The 20,940-nt window shown below is 41.6% G+C and overlaps 1 protein-coding gene and 1 non-coding gene across 2 annotated transcripts in view; one reads left to right on the forward strand and one right to left on the reverse strand.

The window, feature by feature from the left end:
• The window catches only part of ELAPOR1 (endosome-lysosome associated apoptosis and autophagy regulator 1), a 116,068-nt gene that overhangs the window by 67,140 nt on the left and 27,988 nt on the right, over window positions 1-20,940 (reverse strand). The window lies entirely within an intron of this gene.
• Window positions 17,157-17,263, forward strand: LOC122150906. Its single transcript, XR_006163902.1, has one exon. It is a non-coding gene; the product is annotated as a U6 spliceosomal RNA (small nuclear RNA).

The following is a 20,940-nucleotide window of genomic DNA, read 5'->3' on the forward strand; positions in this document are numbered from 1 at the left end:
CCAGACAGGAGAAGAACTCTTTAATCAAGCCCAAATTAGTGGAAGCCCTTTGTTACCTCTGGCTTCCTCTGAAAGGGAAGTAGGGACAGACTCAAGGAACCCTGGGTTGCACAGTGGTTAAAGCACTCAGCCACTAACCTAGGTAGGCAGTTTGAATCTACCAGCTGCTATGCGGGAGAAAGATGTGGCAATCTGGTTCTGAAAAGTTTACAGCCTTGGAAACCCCATAGGGCAGTTCCACTCTGTCCCATAGGGTTCCTAGGAGTCTTGGATCAACTCAATGGCAATGTTTTTTTTTTGTTTGTTTGTTTTGAGAATGGAGTCTACTTAGATGTTGTTGTTGGTATGTGCCATCGAGTCAGACCCAACTCATAGTGACCCCTCCTTGGGTTTCTGAGGCAGTATCACTATGGAAGTAAATTGTCCCATCTTCCTTCCAAGGATATGGAAAACCAGGGAGAAATGTCAGAATTTGAAACATCAGCCCCCAATGAGACTTTCTTTAAGGCCGAGTCCTAGGTTGATGGTTTCCCAAACTCCTAGTTGTTTTTGCTTTGAGTGTTCCCACACAGGTTTTGAGTGGATGCTGGTTGAGACTTGGGGCATGGTGACCTTGCTTCACTGTGAAGGGCAGAGTACAGGATACAAGACCTTCCCTATTGTTCTCTAGCCAGTCAGCACTACACCTTCCTTCTCCCTTCTTTCCACCTTCAAGGGGCTCAGATTCCACAGCTGTCTCCTGGGTCTAAGACCTGGACATGCGCGTTCTAGACCTCTGGTGCCCACCTCCATCTAATTATCAAAATCGCCCAAATTTAGGAAGTAGTGAGTGTTTGTTTATGGTGATGGGAAATTTGGCAGCAGTATGGCTGGTAGTTGCACAAAATGTTTAATGTGATTGATGTCATTGAATTGTACACCTGAAAAATGTTGAATTGGCAAATGTGTTATGTACATTTTTACAATAATAATAATAATAAATTTGCCTAGAGATCATGTGAAAAATATAAATTCCTAGACTTTGCCTGCCCCCTTGGAAGGAAGATTGGGTGATTTACTTCCATAGTGATACTGCTTCAAAAACCCAAGGAGGGGTCGCTATGAGTCGGATCCAACTCCATGGTAGTGAGATTGGTTTTTTTTTTGTGTGTGTGTGTGTTTAGTCTTTACCCACAAGATTCTGGTTCTCCTATAAATCTTTTTCTCCTTCCTGCTTTCAAAACTCACTCTTCTATAACCCTATTTAAGAATTTATCCCATTTGGAAGTAAATGTTTATTATTATTATTATTATTATTGTGATTTGAGTGAAAATTTACAGAGCAAATATACTTTCCATACAGCAGTTCACATATACTTTGTCTCATGACATTGACCACAATTTAGCACAATGCAACATCTACCCTCCCACTTCCTCCCGATAGTTACCTCTGGAAGTAAATGTTGTTGTTAGATGCCTCCGAGTAGATTTTGACTCATAATGACCCTGTGTGACAGAGTAGAACTCCCCCATAGGGTTTCTAGGCTATAATCTTCACAGAAGCAGATGACCAGGTCTTTTCTCCCGTGGAGTCACTGGGAGGGTTCGAACTGCCAATCTTTGGGTTAGCAGCCAGTGCTTAACGGTTTGCACCACCAGGGCTTCCTAGTAAACCAGACAGTCCCCCTCAAGGCAAGGGTCATTAACTGATGGTCCATGAACCACCACCCCTAGAGCCAATGCAGAATTTTAGGTATGTGTGTTTTTCTGAGCAGAAGGTCCGTAGTTTTCATCAACTCCTCTAAGGAGTCTTTTATCTCCTTTTCTGTTATAGAAAAATATTAGAAGCTAATACAATGCATTAACCAAAACTCACTGCCATGGAGCTGACTCCTACTCATAGCGACCCCCCCTGGGTTTCCAAGGCTATAAACTGTAATTTTAAAATAGATTAATATTTACCAAACCAAGGGTGTTTACTTTTTAACAGGGAACTGAAACACTTTAACCCAAACAAAACACCAAACTCACTGCGCCATCAAGTTGATTCTGACTCATAGCAACCCCCACTGGCTTCCCAAGGCTATAATCTTTACAGAAGCAGACTGCTTCTGTGGACTGGCTGGTAAGTTTGAACCACTGACCTTTTGGTTAGCAGGCAAATGCCTTAACCACTATACCACCAGAGCTCCTTGACTTTAATCCTGGGATTTCCAAATTATGCTCCAGAGTCTCTGGGTTTAGAAAGCCAGGCATTTTAGAAGCATGAGTGGGGACTCCTCTTTTAATGGAACAACATTGTTTTTAATTTTTTTTATATGTTTATGACTATAAGTTAAGGTTTTGTTTGAACCAACATATTCACACACACAAAGGTTGAAAGGCACAAACTTTACTTGAAAGAATGAATCTCTAAGGGTGGAATTTCAGGCACTGAGGTAGACTCATGGGGTCAAGAATGCCTTTTTAGCCTTCCTTTAATCACACCATGTAGTCCATCACCATTTTCTCCCAGATCAGGCACCAGACCCAGCAGCAGCCAAACTAAAACAGAACCCAAGCAGGCTGACCCCTGTTGGCAGCCTTCAAGCCGTGTGCTGTTGCCTGGCAACACAGTGCCAGGAGAGCTGGGGCTCCCCATCTAAAGGTATGTGGGGAGCGCAGGCCTCAACATTGCCCTGTCTTTCTATTTTATTCTGGGATTCCAGCTTGCATTTTAATCAGAACAGCAGGGTTTGGCCATGGACACATCATGCAAAGCAGACATTGGGTCCTCTTGTCCAACTGGGGCAGTTTGGGTCACTATGCTCTGGGTCAGGCAGGATTCTGGCCCACTGCCCAACATGTCTGTAACTCAAGCTGCTTGACCTTTTAGGGCAGAGCCTTGGCCTAAGGGTTTCTGGGAGCCAGGACTAATATGATTATAACAGCTACCATTAGTGAGCACCTATGAGCACCAATGACCTCTGGGCTGGGCACTTTACATGAGTCTTCTTTAGTCCTCACAGAGCCCTCTTGAAATGTTACCAGGTATTAGTCCTACTACCTTGGCCTCCCCTTTTACAATTGTAATTTGATTCCCTCTACCCCATCGAACTATTGATCCCCTGAATTCTGATCAATTTTTCTTTTTTTCCCATAACACTTACCACCTTCAAACATATTTAAAAAAAAAAACAAAACTCACAGTCATCAAGTTGATTCTGACTCATAGCAACCTCCATTGAGTTTCTAATCTTTATGGAAGCAGACTGACTCATCTTTCTCCCTCAGAGGAGGTCAGGGGTTTGAACCACCAACCTTTTGGTTAGCACTATACCACCAGAGCTCCTTACAAAAAGACATTTATTGTCTATTTCTTCCCTTGCCCCTGTTCCAGATTGGATTTAAGTTCCATAGGAACAGTAATCTTTGTTTTTATTCACTGATGTATCCCAAGTATCCAGAACAGTGTCTGACACAGAGTGGTGTTGTTGTTAGGTGACATCTAGCAGAGTATTTAATTCAAAGCAACTCCGTGTGCAATAGAACAAAACACTACCCAGACCTGTATCATCCTCACAATTATTGCTATGTTTGAGGCCATTGTTGCAGCTTCTGCATCGATCCATCTCATTGGGGGTCTTCTTCCTTTTTGCTAACCCTCTGCTTTACCAAGCATGATGTCCTTCTCCAGACTCTGGTCCCTCCTATAACACGTCCAAAGTACATAAGATGAAAGTCTTGCCATCAATAGGTGTCAATAAATATTTGTTGAATGAATGAATGGTGGGAAAAAGACATGACTCTATAGCAGCTCGGGAGATGTGCAAAATGCTCTGGATTGGAGCCAAAACATCTAGACTCAAATCCTGTCCTGCCACCCTTGAGCTGCATGATCATGGACAAGGTATTAAATCTCTACACACTTCAGTTCTCTTGTCTATAGAATAGGGATGCTAACACCCTGCTAAGATGATCAAATAGATATTCCCCCAAAACCCGAGTAACACCAACCTCTCAGGAGATTATGTTCAGGAAAGTTCTTTGTAAACAAGTAAGCACTAAAAATGGTCTAGCTGCTGCTAGACTCTCCCTGGAGACAGGTGAGAGAGGGGGCGCTCCTCTTTCTGGTAATAGGACTGAGGTAAAGGAGCCCTGGTGACCTTTCTGGCTTACAGCAGCAATGACCACAGCATTATCCTCCTCCGTTTTCCTCCTGATGTTTACTGCCTGTCCTGACTCACCCTCTTTGATCCTAGTCTTTTCATATATATGGAACATCTGTCCTTTTTCCACGTTTTCTCCCCCGGCAACTCCTCCAGTGCTAATCTCTCCGAGAGAAAGGCTGGTCATTGACATTTAAGACACTCAATAACCGTGGCCAGCTCATTAGGTACAGAGGGCTTTTCAGCACTGGTTGTAAATATCTTTAGGATTGAAATAGCTTTGTCGCCAGGAAATAAAATATCCATTTATCCCTTTCCGATAGGTGAGAGTTAGGTACACACATCTGTCTAGAAGACAGAGCTTGATGAGATTATACTTCAAAGATGTGTTCCTCTTGCTTCCCCCATGCCCCCCCTCCACTTTTTATTGTGATTTGAGTAAAAACTTAAAGAGAAAATTGGTTTTCCATTTAACAATTCTTACACATCTTGTTTCATGGTATTAACTGCAATCCCCACAATGTAACAGCACTCTTCTCATTTCTTCCCTATGTTTTCCATTTCCAATCAACCTTCTTTTTTATTCCTTCCTATCTTTTGAGCTGCTCTTTTGATCACATGTGGCCATTTGTTCTAAGGAACACTTATCCCTCTAGTATTATTGTTCACCTTATAGGCCTGCCTACTGCTTGGCTGGAAGTTGAGCAATGGGGGTGAGTTCAGTTCCTCTTGCTTTTTAATGAGATAAAAATGTGCCATTACGAGTAGTGACTGGGATCTTAAAAGCTAGCAAGCTGCCATCTAGATGCAACAATGGGTCTCTCCTCGTCCAGAGCAAAGAAGAATGAAGAAAACCAAAATTCATGGAAACAATTAGTCCTAGTGACTGGTACATCATCCGATCTGCAGCCTATATGACTATGAGATCAGAAGAACTAGACAGTGCCTGGCTACCACTGTCATCCACTTGGAAGGGGATCTATGTAGGAGATACTTGATTGAGAGGGAGAACAATGTGTAACAAAACTCAAAATCATTTGGAGAAAAAAAAAAGGCGGGGACCAGGTTTGCTGGTCCTATAGAGCCTGGTGGAACCACTGAGACTATGGCCCCTAGCTGCCCTTCAGGTCTGGAATTGAACCCACACCTGTGGTTTCCAGCCAAACAAAAGACAGGCATATGAGTTGAACATTTACCTCAAGTAGATACACTCCTTGGAGAGAACAATCATGGGAGAACGAAGGGCTGCTTATGCACAGGGAGACAGCTCAGGGGGCAGGAGTATATGGAGGGATGGACACTGGGAAGAGGTAACTATGGGGAAGAAGTGGGAGGGGAGCTGTTGCATTGTGGTAAACTGTGGTCAATAACATGAGACAAAGTATATGTGAATTGTTGTATGGAAAGTGAATTTGCTCTGTAAATCTTCACCCAAATCACAATTTAAAAAAAAAAGTACCAAAAGACTATAAAAAAAAAAAAAAGTGCCATTAAATTCTTTACGTTAGCTTTCAATCATACATGTCAGAACCAAACCAACTAGGTCCTGATCTACATACAAAACTCAAGAATATGTGTTGATTGATTATGGCTGGATATACTAATTGTTTGTAATGGAGAAATTGTACCTACAGGATGGACTTGTAGCCTGCAGAACCACATCAATAGACAAGGCTCCTATAACTCAACTAAAGCAAAAATATATATAAATGGCTGTAATACCACAATCCTCTAGGACAGTGTTTCTCAGATTAGGTCTCCAGATTCCTGAGTGTTCCTATAAGTATTCTTAAGGATCCTCAAGTTCTCTAGGACAATTCTTAAATTTTGTTTTAATTTTGATGTTAATCCAAAAAAAAAAAAGTGATTTAGATATATTTGAGTTCACCTTGATGACCACCTTTCTTCAAGAAAAGCCACAAGATTCCAGTGTTTGGGGTGTTTGTATTGACAATTAATGCCTCACTTAGTGTGGCTGCAAATTTTGTCACATTCCTTCCTTTGACTGATGATGTCTGCCCCCACATTGAATCAGGGCAGAAATGTGACTACTTATACCAATAGATATGGAGGAAAGGACATTGTGTATCTTCCAAGGCTAGGTCATAGAGGGCCACACAGCTTCCATACTGCAATGTGTCTAAGCATGGATTTTTTTTTTTTTTTTTTTCTATCCCGCCTGGCTGCCTGAGATTCTTAAGTTTTGAGTCTGATGATTTATGTCTTTCCTCAATTCTGAAAATTTCTTAACATTTTCTCTTTAAATATTGCCTTTTTCCAGCTTTCGCTATTCCCTCTCTCTGGAAATAGAATTGGATTTAAGTTAAACCATCTCATTCTATTTTCTTGGTCTCTTAACTTCTCTGTCATATTTTCTATCTTTGTTCCTTCTTCATCTGTCAAATCTGCAATTTAGCTTAACTATTGAATTGTAGGAGCTCTGGTACCATAGTGGCTAAGGCACTTGCCTGCTAACCAGAAGGCTGGCGGTTCAAACCCACCAGCCACTCCTTGGAAGGAAGGTTGGGCAATTCTACTTCTGTAGTGATACTGCCTCGGAAACCCAAGGAGGGGTCGCTATGAGTCGGGTTTGACTTGACGGCACATAACAACAACAACATTGAATTGTAAATTTCAGTGATCACACACACACATACATGCATGCGTGCACAGACACACACATACACGCACGTGCATGCACACACACACACACACACATTTGTTTTTTGTTATTTGTTTCCAGAGATTGTTTGGTTCTTAAAGAAGCCAAAGAGAAAAGATAAATTACCTATAAAAATACTAAATTAGACTGACAGCAACATTTTATACAATAGAACAGCATCCAGAAGACAATGGAAAATGTCTTCAAAGTACTGAGAGAAAAGATCAGCCCTAGAATTCTATTCCAAAGAAATCCGTTCAAGAATGAGAGCAAGAAATCAAAATTTAGGCTTCAGTCTTCAATCTATCTTCATCAACTCTTAAAATGTTGCTTTATTCAACTCACTACCTTTCTCAAAGGTACTAGATCCCAAATACCCATAAGATTAAGTCCACACCTGACAGCAAGCTGAGCATCACTTCACTATTTTAAAAAATTGAGATACAATTCACATACTATAGAATTCACTCTTTTAAAATGTACAATTCAGTGTTTTTCAGTATATTCACAAGGTTGTGCAACTATCACTATTATCTAATTCTAGAACATTGGGTGAGCCAGGAATCACTCCCAGAAGGCCAGGCCTTCTCTGTTCAACCTGATCCTAAAGGCAAACAGAAGCTCTGCTGTTTTTTAAGCTACATCTGCTGCAGTCTGGAGCCAAGGTCTGAGGCCAGACTTGGGTGGATATGTGCTTGGGCAAGTGGTTTTAGAAAAGACTCCCAGCAGTTGACAAAGTTTCTGAGCCATCAGAGTCCAGTCACTGTCCCATAAACCTGGACTTTCTTAGGGAGCTCTGGTGGTGTAGTGCCTAAGGCATTTGACTGCTAACCAGAAACCTGGAGGTTCAAACCCACTAGTCACTACTTCTATAGTGATACCACCTCAGAAACCCAAGAAGGGGTTGCTATGAGTTGGATCCGACTTGACTGCAGTGCATTGTGTTGTTGTTGTAGACTTTCCTGGCCTCAACTAGTTTGACCTTCATTCTAGAAACAGCTAATAAATCAGAAAATCTGTGCCTTTGTGTAAAAGAAGGCAAACCTTTCTCATGCCTGCCCCATTTTTTCAATTATATTCTCCAGAGTGGTATGGGTTTACAATTGATCCTTTAAGGAAAAATGTCAAAAGAGATCACTTGTACCCTCTCCCCTCATTCCACAGAATGCCCACCTAATTCTCTTCACCCTTCATGTCCTACCAGTCCCAGCCGACATGCCTTTTCCCAGCCCTTCACACAACCATCCCTGATCCTTCTAGTGGATGGTATGTATGCCCTCCTCTACACTACTCATTGGGCTATAATCATAAACCGCCTTGCTTTGTTAGTTATTTCCCCGTTCTTCTGGTCCCAATTAGATAGCCAATTCTCTGATTCATATCTCTGTGTGACTGACATCCCCTAAATGTTTAACTGTGCTTTGCCTACAACAGACACACCAAAAATATTTTGGATAATTTCATATTGTTTTAGGATTAGAGTGAGTTCTAGTCCAAACTCCAAACTGATGTGAATTTCCTGATAGACCTGACAAATGCTCAGAGCTACTAGTTAACCTACCACCCACCTACTGTCATTGAGTCAATTCTGACTCACAGCGACCTCCAATCTATAAACCTTTATGGAAGTAGACTGCCTCATCTTCCTTCCATCCAGCAGCTGGTAGAGTTGAACCATTGACATTCTGGTTAACAGTCAAATGCCTTATCCACCATACCACCAGAGCTCCTTATTGATTTAGATATTCAAAACATTTAGAGGCAAAGGAGTTCATTCTTTTCAGGGAATTTAGCAGTAATTGCACCTACACTTAAAATGATTAAATTGCAAGCATATTTAGGAAAAAAATCAAACAATAAAGAGATGGATGGAGCAAAAAGTAAAAGTCCCCTTTCACCTTTCCTTGATGCATCATGTTAGTAATGTGATGTTAGACCTCATAGGAGTACCTGCGTGGGACAAATTGTTAAGCATTCAACCACTAGCCAAAAGGTTGGTGGTCAAATCTGCCCAGAGATGCCTCAGAAGGCAGGCCTGAGGATTTGCTTCTGAAAAGTCACGGCCCTGAAAACCCTATGGAACAGTTCTACTTTGCACACGTGGGATCAGAATCAACTCAGTGACAACTAACAACAACAACATACCCCATAAGTGTCCCTGGGTAGTGCAAATGGTTAAGTACTCGACTATTACCCAAAAGGTTGATGGTTTTAACCCAACCAGAGGCACCTTGGAAGCCAGGCCTGGAGCTCTGCTTCCAAAAGATCATAGCCTTGAAACCCTATGCAATAGTTCCACTCTGCACACATGGGATGTCACGGGTTGCAATCGACTCAATGGCAATGGATTTGGGTGTTTGTTGTTGTTGTTGTTGTTACTGTTATACCTCATCTCATAGTGTCCATGTCTCATATTTTCCATCTAGATGAGAAGAGAATCATAATTCTTGGATCCCTGGCTATGAAATTTGAGAATGGCTTTTTGGACTCCCCCCCCCCCAAAAAAAACAAAAAAGTAGAATCATGCGGAGGAAAGAAAACTAATGTTTTGGGGCACCTGTCTTGGTCTTCTAATTTTGCAAATTTTATCTCATAAATCTTTACAACCATCTATGTTTCCTTGACAGCAAAAACTCATCCATTGTCAGGTCTCCACTGCCTCACTTAGAACCAGGTATGGCAATAGTAACACAACAGATATTTGTAGAATCGATGAATTTTGTGGGATAAATATTATTTCCCCCATTTTAAGGATGAAGGAATTGGCCCAGAGAGGTTCAGTCACATGCTACAAAGTCACACGGCTGAAAAGTAAGCTGCGGGTATAGCGCTCAAACTCAAACCTGCCTTTCTTCAAAGCTCTTGTATTTTCCCTTAAACTTAAACCAGAGATTCTCAAAGTGTGGTCTCAAGACTGGCAGTGTCAGTGGCACGTGGGAACTTGTTAGAAATGCACATTCTTAGGCCCCTTCCCCAACCCACTGAAAGCAGAACCTCTAGGGTGGGGCCCAGCAATCTGGGTTTTAACAAGCCCTATCGGAGATGCTGATGTTTGCTGCAATTTGGAAATTTACTGCACTTAACCATGCTGGCTCAGAAAGCGGCCTGGGAAAAGTCAAGAGTGGGCCTGAGGGTCAGAAAGTATGGGTATGGAGTTGGTGATTGGCTTGATCCTTTTTGTTTGTTTGTTTGTTTGGTTTTTTGTTTTTTGGTTTGTTTGTTTGTTTTCCCCAGACTCTCCTATGCAGTTGTAGGAGTCCCTGGGTGTTGCAAACGGCTAATGTGTTGGTTGCTAGCCAAATGATTGGAAGTTTGAGTCCACTTGAGGCATCTTGGAAGAAAGACCTAGCTATCTACTTCTGAAAAACCAGCCGTTGAAAACCCTATGAAGACCATCTTCTAACCTTAGTGATTAGCTCAAGAATGAGCATACGATCCAAGCTGGATCACTCAAGAGTCCTTGGCAGGTCTTTTGTGATTACAGTTATTAAGGAAGACTCTCATTTAACACAGGGGTTGTTATGCTGGAGCCTGACAGTCAGTAAATGGAACCAAACACAGGACTGAGTGTTTTATAGGCTTTATCTCAGATATTGAGTCATCTTTCAGATAGGTTGAGTGTTAGGTAATAGTGGGAAAGCCGTGTGGAAATGGCTTAAAAACGGTTATAAGACAGAAACAGAGCTTCCTAACCAGAAATAGAAAATGGGAATCTGAACTTGTTAATGTCTCTCACAAACACTGGGTTCAAAGGTCATGAGCTAACACGATGCTTTTCTCCTTTCCCTACATTAGAAACTACATTAGAATGATGGTAATCTGAGGGTCTGCCCCAATCAAGGATGCCCCATTCTCTGGTTCCACAACTTGAAGAATGTCACTAAATTGTAATGCAGAAACTGTTGGATTGGTGTATGTTTAGTTATGTATATTCTTAATAACAACAAAATAAATAAAATTTAGAGGGAAAACTAAACCCTATGGAGTAGAGTTCTACTCAGATACACATGGGTTTATGCAGCTACAGGATTTCCAGAAAACTTGTCTTCTCCTTCCACCACTGTTGCCATTTTTTTATGCTTAAAAATTACATTACCCCACTGTTTTTTTTCTTTAAAAAGAGAGTGAGGGAGGAGGGAGGGGGAGGGAGAGAGAAAGAGAGAAGCACCTAGAGGTAATTACTTCAAGCTGAACTTTTTCTTCAGGTTCTTTCCTCTGATAGAAATAGTGAGACCTCCTGGGGGAAGCCCTGAAGTGGTGATCAAAACACCACTGAGAACTCCCAAGTTCGGCTTCAGCTTTTCTACCCAGAAAAGAGAACTGGCCGTCCTCTCCAGGATAAGACCAGCAAGGTGCTTTGAAAGCTGCCACAGGGCTTCAAAGTTGTAGTGATGAAGATAGAGCCGACTCAGCTCAACAGAGCTTAATCTACACGCTCATGAAAGAAAAGAGCAGCAGATACAGCAGCAGACTGACTGGTCACCCACTTCCTATCGGTAAACCAATGCGGATGGTCATAAAAGCTGGTGTCCGCTGAACAGATGTTTGCTTTTACATTACACGGAGGGCCTGGACTCAGGACTCCTTTGCAGGAGGCAGCCTGTTTTTAAAGGAAGCCTCTTTTCTTCCTGATGGTGTTCCTGAGAGGACACCAGCAGAGCGAAGAAGGCTGGAACCCTGTGAGATCAAGAAGGCCTGTGCTAGACCCAAACCAGGGGTTCCACCAATGACTATTTCAAAGAAATAATCATCACTATTCCCACAAAGGTCTCCGCAGATTTTGGGAGATAATACTGCAGCATCTCAGTAACCGTATTAACTCATCAGTGAATCCTTCTGCAAGGTCTACCTCCAATGATTCTAATCTTTTCTGTTCTCATGCTACAGTCAGTCTGTCAATATGCTTTTCTGTTGCATCTGCCTGCTAAAAGACTATGAGGCTTTGTAGAGTAAAACCTGAAAATTTTCCGAAGCTAAAGGCACTGGCACATCTGCAATGTGCTCCTTTGGGAAACTAGTACTGTTCACTGTGAGAAGACGTGGGATGGGAAAAAGGGAGTTGGGGAAAAGAAAAGGACCTAAGCGAAATGCTCCACTTCTGAGCCATTTGCCTAATTTCATGTTCTCAAATGGCTTCTGCAACAAGGTAGAAGATGAAAGTCTCCTTTATATGAAACTAAAATTAGTAACAGCATTCCTCTGTAGCCTCCCAACTTTCTCCACCCACGACCAGGCACCTGACAGTGCTGGAGTCTCTGGCAACACTCCACACAGCGATTTTAGGTTCCTTGGGGCAAGCCCGGAACAACTTCACTGGGAAGCATGTCCACATTAACAGACCTCACTCTGCCAAAGCAGAAATGGCCTGGGTCCAGGGATGAAATTTAGTAGAAGAAATGAAGGCAGAATGCCATTCTCCCTAACTTTCAGGAAGACCTCAGATGATCCTCCTGCTTTTTAGCAGCCACAGGAGGAAACAGGACAAATCTTCTCACTTTTTAATTTTTAAACCTACTGATAACCAAGCCATCTCATTTTTTCCTCCCACTCTGAGCAGTGCCAGTTTCTACAATGATTAATAAATAGTAATTAAACATCATATGCCCTGCTATTTCATTTGAGACAAAAGAAAATGACTTTGACTTAAAAAATAAGATCTATTCTGTGTGTGGGTGAGAGGAGAGCAAATGGTTTGTGCTCAGCTATTAATCTCAGCTGTTGATGGTTCAAACTCCGCCAACAGTGCTATAGAAGAAAGGCCTGGCAATCTGCTTTTATAAAAAACAACAAACCCATTGCCATCAAGTCAATTCTGACTCACAGCGACCCTGTAGGAGAGGTAGAACTGTCCCATGGGGTGAATGCCTCCTCTTTCTCCTGTAGAGAGGCTGGTAGGTTCGAACCACTGACCTTTCAGTTAGCAGACAAGTGCTTAACCACTGCTCCACCAGTGATCTGAATTGTCTGATACTGTTGTTAGGTGCTGTCGAGTCAGTTTCGACTCATAGTAACCCTATGTATGACAGAAAAAAATCACTGGTCCTGATCCTGTGCCAGCCTCAAAATCGTTGCCATGCTTGACCCATTGTTCAACTGTGTCAATCCATCTTATTGAGGATCTTCCTCTTTTTAGCTGACCCTCTACTTTACCAAGCATGATGTCTTTTGCCAAGAACTGGTCCCTCCTGATAACATGTCCAGAGTATGTGAGACAAAGTCTCGCCATCCTTGATTCTGAGGAGCATTCTGGCTGTGTTTCTTCCAAGACAGATTTGTTTGTTCTTCTAGCAGTCCATGGCATCTTCAAAATTCTTTGCCAACACCATAATTCATATGCATCAATTGTTCTTCGGTCTTCCTTATTCATTGTCCAGCTTTTGCATGCACATGAGACAAATGAAAACATCATGGCTTGGGTCAGGTGCACTTTAGTCTGAAAGTGACATCTTTGCTTTTTAACACTACAAAGTGGTCTTTTGCAGCAGACTTGCCCAATGAAATAGGTCATTTGATTTCCTGACTGCTGTTTCCATGGGTGTTGATTGTGGATCCAAGTAAAATGGTATCTGTCTGATCAGAAAATTGTCTAATAGTCGTCTTAAATTTAACATGTGTAATATTTGTTAATATTCCTAAGAAGGATAAAAGCCAGCCAGCGTTTTAAAGCAGGCAAAATGAATACCAGTAAATGAGAAGCTTTCTGCATCAGAGGCAAAGATATTTCCTTTCTTTGAATCAAATACTTGGATTCTACAGGCCCTTCAGGGTTTATGCAATCCCTTCCTCTCAACTAAGGATAATTCGAACCTGCAGGATTTTTAAAGACTTCCGGTTTAAAAAGACCTCAATTTTTTTTTAAAAGACTCCTTTCTAGTCTCTTACAACCTTCATTATGTCATAACAATTGGCAATAATGCCTCAGGAAAAATTTTGGGCTTTCTTATGCTAGTGTCCTGACCATCAGAGCTTAATTCTACATTACTTTGTTAAATTCGTGCCAGAATGAGCTTTAAGGAAGGCTTCTCTGAATATTCAAAGCCTAGATTCTAAGTCTACCAACTGATGATCCTCCTACTTTATAGGTTAGGAAATAAAGTCCTATGGGGGATAATATCCTTGGTCTTGGCAACGGGGAGTGAATTGACAGAGCAAGCACAAAGAGCCTGTCTTGGATCCAGTTGGGTTATGGATCTCAAAGGTTAGGGAGGAAATTCTAAAGCATGTGAAATCTAAAAGGGGTGCCAAGTTTGGCTTGAAAATATTGAAGAATTGTGTAACAATTATAAAAGTTAAAAAAAAAAAAAATTTTTATCGTAATGATAAGGTTAGCTTTTAGAAGTAGTGAACTCCTCATTACCAGACAAGGCCAGCCTCACCTGAGAATAAGCACTCATCCAGGTATTGTAGGGGCTAGTGAGGTTGCCTAGGAACTCTGGTGGCATAGTGCCTAAGGCATTAGACTGCTAACCGGAAGGCTGGCAGTTCAAACCCACCAGCCACTCCTCGGAAGGAAGGTTGGGCAATCTACTTCCGTAGTGACACTGCCTCGGCAACCCAAGGAGGGGTCGCTATGAGTCAGGTCCGATTCCACCGCACATAACAACAACAACAGAAGGTGAAATAGACAAGGAAGGACCTCCCCCTAGGGACACCCTCAATTTGGACTTCTAGCCTCTGAATTGTGAGAAAATAAATTTCTGTTCTTTACAACTACCTATTTGTGGTATTTCTGTTATAGCAACACTAAGAAACTAAGGTCCACCCTAATAGCATTTTGTGAGTAATTTTATATCTGAATGATGCTCCCCAGAGTGAAGAAACTTGTTCATCTACCTGGGCCTCAATTTCTGCAAGTATAATATTAAGATTTTAATAAGAATGGGATGATATCAATGACTACACAAACCTTAGATTTTGAGGATATCTAAAAATTAAAACATGTCTTTTATGGATGCTTCTCTTGCAGAGGTCCTGGTTGCACAAATAGCTGGTGTTCAGAGGCTGATCTAAAGGTTGGTGGCTCAAATGCACCCAGAGACACCACAAAACAAAGGCCTGGCAATCTGTTTCTGTAAAGATTACAGGCAAGAAACTCTATGGAGAGGTTCTATTCTGTAACACACAGGAATCCATGAGTCAGAATCAACCCATGGCAACAGTTTGGGTTTTTTCCTCTTGCAGAAAAGCTCCTGGGAATCTATTCGCACACTCCCAGTGGTACCACCTTTATCTGCTTATACTCATTCATGTCCACTCCCTCCATTACTCATCATCTCACTAAATGAGAATAAGCATAAAATGAGTATAAGCAATGGCTTGCTTTAAAGGCAGTCAAACACAATGACCACAATCACATATTCCCTGAAATCTTTCATGTCTATCTCCACATGGGAGAGATTAACTGGTGAATATAAGAATTAGTGATAGCCTTTTAGATAATTTAGGACTAAAAAACTCTACATATTCTCTAAAAAAAAAATATGCATTTTTCTTTTTTCATAGCTCTTTCTTTTCATCTGATTTCCTGCTATCCTGTTACTTATTTTATGTAGGCACGCATTGGCCCAAATGTACAACAAAATGAAAAACTGCCAGGTCATGCACCATCCTCACAGTCCTTGGTATATTTAAGCCCATCGTTGCAGCCACTGTGTCAATCCATCTCATTGAGGGCCTTCCTCTTTTCGTTGTCCCTCCACTTTACCAAGTATGATATTCTTCTCCAGGGAATGGCCCCTTCTGACAACATGACCAAGTAGGTGAGACAAAGTCTGGCCATTCTCGTCTCCAAGGAATATTCTGGCTGCATTTATTCCAGGACAAATTTGTTCATTTTTTTTGCAGTCCATCGTACTTTCAGTATTCTCCACCAACACCACAACTCAAAAGCATCAACTCTTCTTCGGTCTTCCTTTGTCATTGTCCAGCTTTCACATACATATGAAGTGACTGAAAATACCATGGCTTCGGTTAGACATACTTGAGTCTTCAAAGTGACGTCTTTGCTCTTACACACTTTAAAGAGGTCTTTTGCAGCAGAGCGCAGTGCAATATGTTGTCTGATTTCTTGACTGCTGCTTTCATGAATGTTAACTGTGCATCCAAGTAATATGAAATCTTTGACAACTTCAATCTTTTCTCCATTTATTGTGATGCTGCTTATTGGTACAATTGTGAAGATTTTCATTTTTTTAATTTATGTTGGGGTACAATCCATACTGCAGACTGTAATCTTTGATCTTCCCTTTATAGATTATTTATACAGCTGTATTAAATATTTATGGATATAGGCTCTTTCCTTAATCTTTGAAATAATTTTTGCCATGAAAATAAGTTTCCCCTCAGTCCAGAATTTTATTGAGCATCTAATCTGTTTATGGCACAGAGTTTGACAAACCTGACTTTTTCCTAGTGCTATCTCAAACCACAATCACCCTTATGGACCCTTTGGGTCTCAGAACTACCTTTAAAGGGATATGAACAAGGTGAGATGAACAGATATAATTGATGATCTTTGTATCTTTTCTCTGGATGGCTTACTAGCCATGCCTAGTTTCATATTATTGGGGTTGGAGGAAACAAATTTGAAGCAGAAAATTAGCCAATTTCCATTTTCCTTTCTAATTCAGAAACAGTCTTCCTTTATTGTTTTGCGTGGGTAAGAAGAGAGATGCTCCAAACAGCATGCAGGTTTATCACATTAAAGTCTAATTACCTTAGTTTTGCCTTTTGTTGTATCAGCGGCAAGATTCAGATTTAGGAAACCACATTCTAGGCCTTATGAAGCACGGTTTATTTTTGTTTTTCATGCTGCTTAGTTTTCTGGGTCTTTCTTAATGCCTTTAATAACACATGACAAATCAAAGGTAGAAAATAGGTGTTAACCTCATACTAGGCCTCTTAGACTTAAAGGAATAGGACAAACATATTTTCTTTCAGCACCTGTCAAGCACTAAATATAATGATCTGTTCCTGTCCCTTATCTGGTAGGGCATAGAAGGACAGCGTAAGAAAGAAATGTGACAAACTGCACAATTTTTGTCACTTAGTGAGGAGACAATATATACTGAGGAAAATCTGTGAGTTTGACCAATTTGTTTTCAGAAAATTTGGCATAATTAACTGCCAGGTCTCCCTGTCCTGACTCAGACAGGCTGGCAACTTGATAAACCAGGTATGTCCTTCAGCCAGGTTCTCCGGGTCTCAGGGTTTCCACACAACCTCAAAACAAAAGTCTCACCAGAGCCTGGGATGTGACCATAGACAGAGAAGGCCTATGCTGTGACATACAGTGCCATGCATCAGAGAACTCTGTGAAATTTTAAAATGGGTTTGTTTCCATGTCAATTATTAAAAACAAGAGTGCAGTGCCCACTTCAGCAACACATACACTAAAATTGGAACAATAAAGAGAAGATTAGTATGGGCCTTGCACAAGGATCACATGCAAATTCATGAAGTGTTCCATATTTTCACACGTGTATTTGTGCTACAAAAATATCCATATACATTATAGAACAGAGGACAAGATTGGGGTAGCTGCTTAGCCACAGCCAAGCACCTTGAGGGGGTGAGTGTCCAGGGTTTCAGGCTCAGGACCATGGTCTCAGGGGGAATCAAACTCAGTTGGCATAACATACCAATCTCACTGCCATCATTATATATAAAAATATTGTTCTACATCCTACTTTCATAAGTAGTAACTGGGGTCTTAAAAGCTTTTGAGTGTCCATCTAAGATGCAACTATTGGTATCTTCTCATCTGGAGCAAAGAAGAGTGAAGAAAATCAAAGATATATGGAAACAATTAATCCAAGGGAGCTCTGGTGGCATAGTGGATAAGGCATTTGCCTGCTAACCAGAAGGTCAGAGGTACATACTCACCAGCTGCTCCATGGAAGGAAGATGGGGCAATCTACTTCTGTAAAGATTTACAGCCTTGGAAGCCAAATAGGGTCGCTATGAGTTGGAAATGACTCCATGGCAGTGAGTTTGGTTTTATTTGGAACCTCAGCCTTCAGGACTCTGAAACCAGAAGAACTAGATGGTGCCTGGCTACCAATTCCAACCACTCAGAAAGGAATCAAAATTGGAGATCATGGATAGAGTGAAAAATGTGGACAAAATTCAAAAACACAAAAATGACCAGAATTACTGGTCGGATAGAGACTGTTGAAGCTCCCAAGACTTTGACCCTGGGTTATCCTTCAGGCCTTGAATTGGACTCACTTCCATGGATTAGCTCTCAGCCAAACAATAGAAAGGCCGACTAGTGGAACACTAAGAGATGCACTGCTTAGAAGAGTCAACCAGGAGAGATCAGAAGGGCATCATTTGCATAGAGGGAAAGCTGGACAGACAGGAATACATAGGTAAGAAGGACACAGGGAAGCGATAGTCACAGGGAGGAAATGTGCGGAAAGCTGTTTATTGTTGGGATTGTAATTGGTCCCAAGAAACAAAATGTGTATGAACTGCTGATATAAAATGAATCTGCTTTTCAAATCTGCACGCAAGTCATAATAATAATAAAATAATGCACACATTCTGAAGGCTACCACAGAGCAGAATACCATATCAAGGGGCATATTAAGGCCCTTGTTCACATTGTGTTTATGACTGGGCTGCTGTCCAAGAGTCATCTAACTTTTAGTGCAGTGTTTCTCAAGCCCAGGTCCTTAGAACTTGGAGAGTTCCTGTGGAGTGTTTACCTATAGGAAACCCAGGACTCCAGCAAGTGGTCATTTGCCTACTTCTTACAGAGTAGTTTTTTTTTTTTTTTTTTTTGAGTTTGTGATGGTTATGTTTGTATGTCAACTTGGCCAGGCCTGGTTGAGTGCCTGGGCAGCTGGATGTAGTATTCCCCATGATGAGACTGGTAATCAACTCCATGGTGGAATCTACTGGGAGCAGCTGAGTAGCTGCCTTTGAGTATGTGGTCAGCTTCCTGTATATAAGGAGAAGCTTTGAGAATGGTCTCTAGACTTTGGCACACTTGGACCCTGCATGTAGCCATGTCATTGCTCAGCAGCCCGCTATGCTCTGCCGACCTTGGGACTTACAGTGGTCTTAAGTTAATGGCCTGCAGTGTGATTTGGTAACATCGGGACTGTGCCTTTTTCCTTGTCAACCTAGGGGCTTCTCAGCCTCAGCAGCCAACAGCTGTCTGAGTGAAGAAATGTCTCTAGCTCCAGTGAGCCGGGAGCAGGAGGCAGAGCTAGACTCCAAGGTTGAGGGGCTTTCACCCAGCCCCTAGAGACTGGCACTTTGCACTTGGACTTAAAGCCTCCAAATTGTAAGAATAAACTTCTGTTTGTTAAGGCCATCCCATTTGTGGTATATTTCTTGTCAGAGCGGCACTAGGTGACAAGAACAGAGTTCCAGGATTGAGGAAGGCCACTGGGTCTGTCCTCAGTCCATACTGATTAAAGAGAGACGCTTAGGCCAATTTCCTTGACCACATCCTCGAAAAGAATGATGGAACTAAGCCTAGGAATCAGCTCAATACACTCCTTATTCTTTCATCAGAAGTATTATCAACTTCTAGTTACACAATGCTTACACTTTGGGTATTGTTCTTCAGTCTTTTAAAATCCACCCAACCTAGCAATATCTGTCTGAATGTTAAACACTTACACTCTTTGACCCTCTAATTCTACTTTAAGAATCTGTCTTACAGATAGACTCAAACAAGAATGCATCAGTGCATGTCGGAGAATGTTCACTGCAGCATAAAAGGCAAGAACTACATTAGCTTCTGTTTCAGTAAATTATGGTACACACATATACATGAGATGGATTACAATTTAGTCAACAAAAAATTAAGAGGTAGAGCTATTAAAATTATTTAAAACAATAAAATGCAGGTGCAGTGAATTGCTTGATGTGGCCCTTCTAGCCATTGTCCTCCATTCTGTGGTGTTTTGTAAATCCCATTATCCATGCCTGGCTGGGGTGGTGTGGTAGTTAAGGTCAGGTATCAACTTGGCTGGGAAGCTGGTAGCAGTCATTCCCTATAATGACTGGCAATCGACTCTGTGATGGGATTTAGGTTAATTCTGTTGGGGCAACACAGGTGGAATGTATCTTGAGTCCTGCCTTGCTGGAGGGTATAATTCAAATCACCACCCTTAGCTTCCCTGAGGGTATACCTACGAATCTCTTGGGAAGATTCGCTCCTCCTCTTGCTCTCCGGTTTTGCTTCTTGGATCATCCTCATCTCACCCCTGGATTTGGGACAGCAGCCGCCGTGTGATCTGCTGATCGAGGTTCATCAAACCCCGAGAGTTGGGAGGATCCGCCAGACCTACTCATGGACCTGGGACTCGCCAGCCTGCCAGCCTCCACCAGTACTACGTGAGATGAACCCTTGGGTGTCTATGAGTTCTGTGAGGTGTTACAGCGAAATTCAGAACCCTAAGACTGGGGAAATTACTGGGAGGAGGAGGAGAGGTTAATGTCTGAAATGATGGAGTGGCATGGTAGTTTGGACATTTGGGACATCTTTGACCTCCGCCTCATGGGGACCAGCCTTGTGCTGATCTTTCTAAGAGAAATTGTTCAAGCAGCAGGATAGGATAAACACTCTGATCTCAGTTGTACAAAAAGTAAAAGAAGAATAAACAGATGTGCTGGGATAGACATAAGGCATATCAGGGAAAATATATTTAGGAAAGTGTTGACAGAGGTTAGCTTTCATAGATTTGCAGGGTGAGGGAAAATTTTTACTTTTCAGCTTACACCCTTTGCATTATTTGGATTTTTAGCATGAACAGCTAGAGAATAGCATGGTGGTTAAGAACCAGATTGCCTGATTTCCTAGTCTTTTACTAACCAAGTAATCTTGGACAGACTTATCTCTCTGTACCTTAGTTTCATCATCTATAAAATTCAGATTCATTCGATATATTTTTTGAGTACCTACTATGAGTCGGGGCCGACTCGACGGCAAACAACAACAAACAACAACAACAACTATGTGGTAGGCACTGGAAATATAAAAATAAATAAAACATTCAAGAATATCAACCCTCATAGAATTTGCATACTAGTCAGAAGATACTGACAATTAAAATTATTTATATATATATAAATATATATATGGGAGCTCTGGTAGCATAGTGGCTAAAGCACTTGACTGCTAACCAGAAG

The sequence above is a fragment of the Orycteropus afer genome, unplaced genomic scaffold (assembly GCF_000298275.1).
Source record: "Orycteropus afer afer isolate SDZICR_OR568_19922 unplaced genomic scaffold, OryAfe1.0 scaffold00010, whole genome shotgun sequence".
Lineage (NCBI taxonomy): Eukaryota > Metazoa > Chordata > Mammalia > Tubulidentata > Orycteropodidae > Orycteropus > Orycteropus afer.